We start from the raw sequence: 11,124 nt of genomic DNA, 5'->3' as shown, positions 1-11,124 counted from the left end.
ATGTGGCTCTAAGGGCCAAAAGATGTCTTGGTAATGCCAAATAGTGAGTGTGCTTAATGTGGTCACATCTGGGGTTGTATTAATCCAAGTTGAAGTACCCAAAAATCTCTGCATGCTTGTCTTTATAGCTCGTCAATCGGAGCTGCGGAGAAGAAGTTATGACAATTTTAAGTTGAGTAGGTAGCAGATACGTACCGGATTGGGCAACTGCAGCTGAGGGGACAAAAATGAAAAGAATGCATCGAGCTAAAGTGCTCACTTTGTGGAGCATGTCGGTCTTTTCAAATTGAAGATCGGGTTTACGGTTGCCAAGTTATTGGTCGTTAAAGTATCACCGGGGGGCCGGGTTCGAACCGCCCTAGTCGCCTTGATCAGTCACATTCATCTGGCTTAATGGAGTGTGGTGCCCGATGTGAAGATTCTATTCATGATGATATTGCTAATCAATGGCAATTGGAGAAAGAAGTTGTGTTCGACAATGCTTGCCCGACATTAATGAATGAGGCCATATTATTTTCTATAAAGAAGAAGGGGATCACATGCAGTTCCTTAATTATGATCAATTTTGGGACCATATTTCTGCAAGAAGTAAAGCCAAGGCAAATACAGCTTTGGAAGAAGCAGATTCAACTTCAAAGGACTATATTTTGAGCAACCAAGCAAAGGTACATAATGAATTTACTGCTGAAACACAAATGTATGAATTTTTTTCGAAGATTGCTCGCATGGAAGTTACTTTGAATAACGGTTCTAGTGAAGAGCTAGACTGTACAACAAAAAAATTTCAAGCTATTGACCTTGGCATGGGATGCTCTCAACAAGTCTATCAAGAAGATGAGCCACTACAGGCTTCTAATGGTTCTATCTGCACTACAGCTGAGCAGGGCATCATATCTATTACAGATGATTGCATAAACAAATCTATTATATATACAATAGTTGATGAAGTGGCCGAGGCTGTGAACCTAACACAGGATGTACCTGATAATGCCAATGAACCTATGGTTGCTTCTGGCAATATGTTTGCCGATTCTATTATCACAGAAGCAGATTCCATAATTGATGGGTTTTTGGCCCAATCTGAAGGAGAAGGTTATAGCAGTATAGCTCATCTTTGTGATGCATGTACCCCTTCAGAGGGGGCACCTGATGAACCTTTTCAAAGTAATAACGGCTTGCTAAGTAGCATGGATGCAGATGAGGAAGCAGAGGATGATATTGAAGATTGCTTATATCATGTTGATTGGGAACAGGATATTGACATGGATTGTACATCTATGCTTATATACGGGCAACAAGAGGAGCCAACTCCTATAGCTTTGATGAATGATGAGACTTCCAAGGTTGATTTTTCCAAGGATGTTATGGATGAAGATCTTCAGGATAAAGCTATTATTCATTATCAACCTCAAAAGCCAGGTAAAAATCTCTCTAATGATACAAGTCCGGGAAGTCCTAAGGTTTTTTGTGATGGCTATGAAGCTAGAGGGGGTGATGATGCTAAATCATCCCTGATACATCATAAAGTGCTCAATATTTTTCATTTTCTTGGACAATGTGCCAAATGTGGCTGGGTTTGGATATTATTCCTAATTCTTATGTCAGTGATGTCCTGGATACCAATAAAAGAGAGTCAGAATTCTATAATTCTTGCTGGTAACGACCTTAAGTTACCAAAAGTTTATGAGATGTGGTTGCTGCACTATGCTTCAGGTGAAGCTCTAGTATATTGCGGAGGCCATCAATGCTATGTGATCTTAATGGTACTTGATATAGGTGATTCAAAAGACCTTCAAAAGCAGGTTCATTATGGATGGGTTATTTTGGGTCTACATTGTGATTTGTTTTTGCTAGATCCATGAATAGCATATTTGGAGCAGAAAGGCTTGAAGTTGATTGATACAGGATGTGTCTGCTTATGTGGATACTATGCTACTCCACTATTGGGGCAATTCCTTATTATCCCATTTGATCCTGGGAGCTATTGAAGAGCAACTTGCAGATCCAGAGATTTCATTTATTTTCCTGTAGCAGGTTACTTACCAGTAGATTTGTTTTTGGATGTATGTTAAGGCAGAAGTGTTTTTGGTTATATGATCAATAAGCTTACATGGCTAGCTTCCAGTTGACATCTTGGACAATTGTTATAGTATCTTCACATCTTTTGAGATGGTTCTGCTACCAGAACTTGAAGTAAAGGACTTGACGACCATTCTGTGTGCAGACAGAGTAAGGCATACTTGAGCTTGACAGGGTTCCCTAAACCGAGCTGATGGTCAATCCGTGTGCATAAGTAACTGGAGCACTTGAGTCTAGCGGGGTTCACTAAACAGATTTGCTCAATTGCATGCTTTGTAGATACGACCACTACTGTTCAAAGATTTGTGATGGGACAGCTACCAGATAATTGAGCTAGACTACTGATGTTATGATTTACACCTTCTTTTTGTTTTACATAGCTTTATCAACTACATGAGCTTGATGATAAGTAGCTTAAGGTATTTATAGAAGATGCAGCTTGAAGACCGGTTGGCACAAACCGGATGCTGTGCAGGTTCAGAGGGGGTGAATTTCGTGCCGCTCCACTCCCATGACAAGAAAATGAGCAAAGGAATGTTGATCAAGAGTATTTGAATCCTGCATGGTTAATCAGCAGTTATAAGGGCTTGCTAACAAGCCAATTTATAACCTGAAAGTGTGCGAGATGTGGCTCTAAGGGCCAAAAGATGTCTTGGTAATGCCAAACAGTGAGTGTGCTTAATGTGGTCATAGCTAGGGTTTTATTAATCCAAGTTGAAGTACTCAAAAAGATTTACATTCTTGTCTTTACGGCTCGTCAATCGGAGCTGCGGAGAAGACGTTATGACAATTTTAAGTTGAGTCACTTGCAGATCCGTACCGGATTGGGCAACTACAACTAAGGGGACAAAAATGAAAAGAATGCATCGGGCTGAAGTTCTCACTTTGTGAAGCATGTCGGTCTTCTCAGATTGGAGATCGGGTTTACGATTGCCAAGTTATTGGCCATTAAAGTATCACCGGGGGCCGGGTTCGAACCGCCCTGGTCACCCTGATCAGTCACATTCATCTGGTTTAATGGAGTGTGGTGCCTGATGTGAAGATTCTATTCATGACGATATTGCTAATCGATGGAAATTGGAGAAAGATGTTGTGTTCGACAATGCTTGCCCGGAATTTGTGATAAATGTTTTGCCTTACATTACTTATGGCTATCAATGAAGGAAAACCTTGGCATTGCCTTAGCTAACATGTGTACCAACACTGCATGGCCGGTAAGTGTGTCCGAATGCCGCTAATGAAGGAAGCTTTGGCCGGGGGAAAATGTTGTTCTTGGCAAGTTTGTTTTGATAATTTACTTTGAAGCAATGCCTTGCAGATATGTATGCTTAATGTGGTGCCAACCCAAAGCAAGGCCGCCCAATGAATGTGCTTGGCAATGCTTTAGCCGACATGTATACTAAATGTGGTGAGGCCCTTACAAAGGCCATGCCACTAAGCAAAGCCGCCCAAGGGCCATTAAAAAGGGCTGCCCATTTGATCAATGGGCACCTTAATTATAAAGGGTGTGAAGAGGAAACGGAAAAACGGAAGGGATGGCGAGCAACAGAGGCCGCAGGCAGCGAGGGGAGAAGAAGAGCTTGCGCTCGCCAGCACGGACCTCAGATGAGGTTTCCGTAGAAATGAGAAAGACTCAGAAGGACCTTGCGATTGTTTTTTGATCCACTCCCGCGAGATTTCATGTTGGTCAAATTCGGCCTTGCCACGTCACCAAGGGGGAGGACCCATTAGTGACGTTGCTAATGGGTGCCTAGCCATTTTTAGCAAGTAGAAGACGTGCAAAGTATAAAAAGAGGGGAGGATGAGTAAAAGCCAACAGATTTTCATTTTTTTTGGAAGTTCTTCTCCTTCATGAGCTCTCCTCCTCATCTTCTTGAAGGAAGCTCTTAAGCTCTCATAATCCTCCTTAACCCGATAAGCCAAATCTCCTAAGCCTTAAGCAGTCCTAAACCTCTGGAATCCCTCAAGATTAAGCCCATAAGCCATCCTTAACCTCTATTAACCTTCATAAGCGAAGAAAAACCTACTATAAGCCAAGGTTGATTTCTAATCTCTCGAGCCAAGCCCAAGCGAAGTAATCATAATCTTCATGAGCTCTAATCCTCAATCATAAGCCAAGCTTGATTTCTAATCTCTCGAGCCAAGCCCAAACGAAATAATTATAATCTTCTTGAGCTCTAATCCTCAATCATAAGCCAAGCTTGAACTCTCACCTTGCTTCAGCCCAAGCTTTGATTCCGAACCTCATAAGCCAATTTCATAAACCGAGCCTAAGCTCTCATAACCAGGAGCTAATCTTATTATCCTTAAGCCAAGCCGAGCTTCTAAGCCATCATTAGCCATTCGAATCGGGAAGTGGAAGCCAAATCAAACGGCCATTGGAAGAAGAAACTCCTTTGCCTTAGAAGGAAAAAGCAGAAGGCAAGACAAATCATGTCTTTGTTAAATTCTTGATTAGCACCTGGATTAAGCCAGGTTTCATCTTGTAAGGAGCATTAAGCCTCCATTAACGATTGATTAATGATGACTACTGTTGATTAACTGGAATTAAGAGAACCGTTTGTTTTAAGCTCTATCTTGTTAATTGTGCCTACTACATCTCTTTTCCCCACACCTCTCACAGCAAGAGGCCCGGTGCCTTCCTGGCTCACCTTTCGCACATTTATCCCCGACAGCCTATTTGCATCCATGGAGTACTGGTTTTTCATGGGTTGTGGCACATACATTGGCTGAGTGTAGTTGACTACTCTACCATTATTCTGAAGAGGTGGTTGTTGCCCTATCTCACGTTGTGGCTTTGGCTGAGTGCTACACCATGAAGTGGGATGATTCCCTCCACAAGTATTACATATCCTCAATTGAGGCTGTCGTACAATCGGGTTCTATATGTAGCCTTGGTTTATTCTTCCAATCACCCCCTCAACCACTTTTTCAATGATTGGTTCCCAAGGAGTTTGAACATCTCTCTTTGTTGTTGATTTGCTCTTCAGAGATGAGGCACTACTAGTCGTGTTGTCTGTATCTTAAGTCACCTCTCTGTAGGCCTTACAATTGTCAACTAGATATAGAGCTTCTCTAGTGACTTGATCAAATGTCGTGCATCCTTTCAAATGTAGGTCCTTTTTGAGAGTTTCATTCCTTAAGCCCTCTATGAAGAGAATTGATTCTCTCTCATCTTGTGGTAGCTCTCTCATAGGACATCTCTCAATGTATTGTTTGAAGCGAATCAAAGCTTCCTTCACTCTCTCGTTTTCTTTTTGCTTGAAAGCGTAAATTTGGGACATTGTGTTGTGTTTGATTCCCCTTTTTGAGAACTCCTCTACAAACTCTTGTAAGAGTTACACTATGTTTGGAAAATCATCTCTATTTAATGGTTGGAACCAAGTCAAGGCTGCTCCTTCCAATGTCAATCCAAATCCCTCATACTGAGTATGGAAATCTGCAATCTGTTCAGCTTTCAACACTTCTTTGAAGATTGAGACATGAGCATATGGATCCTTTGACCCATCGTACTTTGTCTTGACAAATTGAGCCACTTGATATGGTCTTAAATGTTGTGGTTTAGTCACTAATCTAACCAATTCGTGGTCTCTTGAAAAGACGTCTCTCATGCTCTTCTCTCGTTTTGGAAGAATCCTGGTGGAATCCTCTTGATGTGTACTCTGGCATCATTTTTGGTTGAAAGTACGTAGAGATCGGAGTACCCTTGTTTGTATATCATTCTAAGTCAATTGGGTCAACAAGTATATACTCACGTCCATACGTATCCACCATCAAAACTTGCACTCCGTTGGCATCTGTATACGTAAATGCATAGAGGTTCTTATGGAATGTCAACTCTCCAGTGTAGGATTCTACACACCTGTAAAAGATGTACGGATCTCCATTTGTGAACCTATACAAGCCCTCATGAGCGTAATCTGCAAGCACTCTCAAGGTTTCATTGGCTTTGATGAATCTCATGTTTTGGTTTGTTGATCAGAGGATGCATCTCCTCTAGGTATTCTCCCAATCCTATTGTTGAAGACATTGTTGCATTTTTCATGCCTCTGAGTGGAGTAGAGAACGCTGGTGGGGCAAGTGATTTGTCATGGTCAAGGCTCACTAAAAATTCTCAAGACATTCCTTGACAAGCCCAACTTGTCTTAGTGCAACTTATCCCTTTTTGCCCTGGTGAGGTCTCTCAAAAGTCAAGAATTTGCGCTTTTTTGGTCTCTGGAAACTGGTTCTGGGTACCTTAAAATTTTGGAATCAGGAAACCTGGTAAAATTCAGCTCTAAAATTATGTGTCCTATTGCCCAAAGCTTTCTTCCTGCCTATACTTGATCAATTTGGAGTTGTCTATCAAAAGTTAGAGCAATTTTAGTGAATTGCACTTGAAACAGCACTCAAAACAGTCTCAGGACCAGCACACAGGAACTTTGGCTTGTATCGCAGCCTTCGAAGGTATTTTTAGCTCAAACTTGAGATTTGGAATGTACTCAACTATGTCTACAAGATCACCAACTCAGATACCCCCACTATGCTGAGGTAGATGAATCGTGATCCATGTTCCCTGTCAAATTTTCTTCTCCAAATTTTGACTTTGTAGATAAGGTCATGTGCAGGCTATATACCAATTTTCATCAAATTTTGAGGTTGAGGTACATGGATCGTGATCCATGTTTGACCACATCTGGACTTCATCTCTTGGCAGCTTGTTGCACTCTATTTTCACAAGCTAAATCTCAAATCTTTTTGGATTTGGACTTGGTTTGATAGGTCAAAATGCCAACACTAGATCTGCACAACGGGTTTCTATTTGTCACCTATTTTGCTCCCTTTTGACCCAAATTTTCTCATTTTTTTCCAAAATTGGACTTGGAGATATGTTTTCTTGTGTAGGCACTACTGATCTGGACATTTTCAGGTTAAGCTGTCACTAAGTTACATGGATCGTGATCCATGTTTGGAGCCCAAATTGACTTCTTCTAGTACCATCACAATCAGCATGTGGTGTAGGTCCTATGGTATCATTATTTTTTAAATGGACCTCTGGATTGAAAGTTAGGTCAGTTTTGGCACTTTGTCAGATTACTTGCGAGTTCAAGGCTTTTGGTTTGGTTTTTGGTATCCAAATTCAGTATTGAGGAAACCACTAGACTCCCTGTGATGTGCTCTAGCTATGGTGCAAGTTTGGTAATAGTATGTGACAAAGGAACATGGATCGCGATCCATGTACCTATGTGTCAGATGGTAATGAAACTTGGCACAGAGCTTGTCCTTGGTCTCTTAATCCCTGCTATATGGTTTTTATGTGATTTGGATCACTTTAGGTCAAGCAAAAGTCAATCCCTAGGTCTGTTTCGGGTCTTCCTCTCTGAACGCTTTTTGGCCCTTTTCACCCACTTTTTGAACTTTCTTGACAAAATTTCTTTGGGGAGATTTGTTCACAATAGTCTCTACTATAGGTCGGAAACGTTTCTGTCCAAAAATTTATCAGGGGTACTAGGATCGCGATCCATGTTCCACCACTTTTGGATCTGAATCTTTGGTGTGCTGATAGCTTGTGATGTTTATAGCTTGCTCCACAAATCTGTTTGAACTTGGATTAGTTTTGCCCAACCACAATTGGTTTTTCTTGGTACCATCAAAATCAGCATGTTTACTAGATGCTATGGTATCAAAAGTTTTGGATTTGGGCCAGTTTTTGTCATTCAAAAGCAAGTTTTTATGTGTGTACTGCGGTTTCTGACTAGTTTGTGTATATTTTGACCAACTTTTTTCTTTTTTTGACATGGTCCCTTTTGGCAAAGTTTTTCCACTAGTTCTCAGGGATGTACTTGTCAAATATCAATCCCAAATGTCAAAAGGTACATGGATCGCGATCCATGTTTAGCATCATTTTTTCATGAATTTTGTTGTGCAGGTTCTCTATCCCCTATAGAAGCCAAATCTCACCCCTTTTTGAATTTGGATCCCAAAATCTCAAGATTTGCCCAATTTTCTGTCTGAATCCCTGTTTTGGCTATTTTTCCCCTAACAATCAATTCTGATGTGATTTTTGACAGTTTCTTTCAAGAAAACTTGATCAGAGCAGTTTCCCAATGATGTACGCTGTAACTGGTCACTTTCACCAAAAATGGTTTTTGAGGTACATGGATCGCGATCCATGTTCCTCCACAGAATCTGGTCAAACTTCTTAGATTGCTTCTAGAGAGTATGTTGATGCCTTTGATCCACAAATTTTTGAATTTGGGTCACTTTTGAGGTCTCTACCATCAAGTTTTCAAAATTTCAAAGTTATGGTGATTTCGACCAAAATATGGTTTTCACCCTTTTTTCCCTCAATTTGTTAGCCCAAATTTGATAATTTTAGTTTCTACTTACCCTACTCCTAAGTACTGAAATGAAACATGAAACAAAAACAAACAAAACGGTACAAAATAAAGTCAAAACGGAAAATGGAACAGCACTCTGAAAGCATAGAGAAAATCAGAGAATGAAATGCTTTTGGCTATCTCACTCACAACTCTCTTTACCTATCGAGAATAGATCTAGCAAGTCCTCTACTTCTAGACTCTATCAAGCACTAAACCACGTGTCTAGGTGCTTCACTACTAACGTGTAAATGGAATGGAAGGACAAATCTTTGCAAAAGAATGCTCTAAATACGCACTAGGTCACTCACCATCTAAGGATCATATCCCCGGCAGCGGCACCAATGTTAGCGGGTCGCCGCGATGGACGTCTGCAACATAGCTTTTTGGTACTAACATAATGTCAATACTCAGGGAAATGACTTGGATGGGGCACGAAGACTCTTTGAGATCGTCAATCTCAAGAAGTAAACCTTAACAAGAAAACACACTAGCTCAACAAGCAAACCAACACTCAATGATCAGGGAAATTTGCCTATTGCCTTTCTCACAGCTCTAGGTCATCACGCCATTTTGCCACTCTAACGGACTCAAAATGCAACGAAACTCTAGGAGGAGGTCTAGGACACCTAGGGACACTATCCTACTGTGTCTGGTTGCAATCCAACAAGGTACCAAAATCATGATTCATCATGAAAAAGGTCCTGAAAATTGCAACAAATCAGTCCAGAAAGGTCGCCCTATGGTCTAGGAGCACTCTCCTATGGTCAAAATGACTAAACATAGTGATTTAAGCACTCAAATCTGAAGATTAGGCTCACTAATGTATAGTCACGAACCTCAACAAAACTGACAATGCTTACACTTGAAAGAAAGAGCAAAGAGAGAGGAACACAATTCAAGTTTCTGAATCAAAAATGGATTACCCATTCATTAACTGCGATGATTACAAGTTAGAGTATCTCGTAGCTCGAGCGTACGTTTTTAGAACTCCCTTCTTCTTCTAAAGATAAGCCTCCTTTTACATTAAGATTATTGACCTTTATACCCAGGGCATTCTAAATGGCCAATGGCCGGCTCACACAGACCTTGACAATTATCATGACATCATTACAACTCAAGGAATTGACGTGTTACTCTAGAATTAGGATTTACATAGAGTATCACTACACTAGCTCAGACAATTAATAGAGTACAAATGTGGTGTCTGGCTACATGCTCGACCAGGTGGGCGCCCGTTCGATTTTTCCTCAAACAACATGTTTTGAGAATACAAAGCTAGGTGTGAAATCACAGTGTAATGTTTTTGTGGATTTATACTTAAGATTTGCCATGCATTTATAGTCATATTTCCATCCACATTGGTGGAGGAGCAGCCACTACATAGTCTCTCCAGCACATTCAATGTTATACATGCAGATATTGGAGCAACAATTTTCACACGTCTTTGCCCAACCAAAGTGGTTCAAAAAAGGATTTTATTCTATTGTCACTCTTATATTGTGCCTACTTCTACACAAGAGTTTGGAAAGCTTGAATCCATCAAAGTATCTTCCTTATTGAGTATGGATTGGCACAGCTTTATTTGTGGTCTGTAGCATCTTTCAAGCAAAAGATGATATTAAATGTCCAAAACTCTTTGAGATACTCTAAAGCTTCTAGGTATGTGGGCTTGAGTTGGTGTTTGCCTATTCATTGTTTTGTGCACATTTTTAAGGAGTTTGGATTTGTGGAGACTACCACAATGCTTGTATGTAAAGATGTGAATTATGAATAATTATAAAGGCTTTTAGAAGAGGAATGGGGTTCTGTGGAGGGGATGCACAATGGGGATAGGTACCGTTGTAAGGTTGGAGCTTCAGGTATCAGGATGCACTATTTAAAATCCCGCACCTCCTTGTACATACGATTTCACTATGATCGTTGGATGTGCAAGCTTGGAGTGTGGACTCCCTTACAGAGTGTAGATGGCGCTATGACAAGCTTTGACATTGCAGTGAGGATGCTGAATGATGATTTGGAGGCTGTCCAAGTAAACAAACATTGGATTCTCAGTAATGTGCGAGAACATTTGGCTATTATGGGTTTTAAGGCCCTTCAACAAGCACAATTTCATTTGCAAGGTCACAAGGTGAGAATCCTTCCACCATATTTTCAATACATCATACTTTGGCAATCATTGGCTACTTATTGTAATGAATGTCTGCAAATTGGGAAGAGAATGGAAGACAAATTGAAGGTCGAGGAGGACTGGGGCATGGATGGAACTATGCTATCGCTCTAATAGCTTCGTAACTCTTGCAGTTTTGGTACCAATCCCCCATGTGATCAACATGATTTGCTTCGGCAAATTATGACTTTTAATATCATTTTACACATTGATATGAAAGTTCATTTTTTGGTAAAAGTGCTTTTTTTTTAAGTTGGGGAAAGTGCCTTTTTTAAAAAAGGACCATTATAAAAGGGGGGCTGCATAACTCATTCACACTTTTTACTTTCGCAACACTTGAGCTCCTCCACTATCTCTCTGCATCCTAAGCTAGACATGGACGCCTCCACAGCCTCTACATCTGCTCCCACATCCACCCCTTTGTCACGCTTCATCCTCTTCCTCGAAGACACCAATTACAAAGAGAAGCTGGACCTCCACACCTTCTTTACTCATCTCCTCGACCTTGACACCACA

General features: G+C 40.7%; 1 pseudogene; it reads left to right on the top strand.

The window, feature by feature from the left end:
• The first annotated feature begins 1,187 nt into the window (after window positions 1-1,187).
• On the top strand, window positions 1,188-10,722 carry LOC147453376 (uncharacterized; annotated as a pseudogene).
• Window positions 10,723-11,124: the final 402 nt, after the last annotated feature.

Source organism: Adiantum capillus-veneris, chromosome 7 (genome assembly GCF_014529385.1).
Source record: "Adiantum capillus-veneris isolate H3 chromosome 7, ASM1452938v2, whole genome shotgun sequence".
Taxonomy (NCBI): domain Eukaryota; kingdom Viridiplantae; phylum Streptophyta; class Polypodiopsida; order Polypodiales; family Pteridaceae; genus Adiantum; species Adiantum capillus-veneris.
Note: the sequence above shows the minus strand (reverse complement) of the source record. Positions and strands in the feature narration are given on the sequence as shown.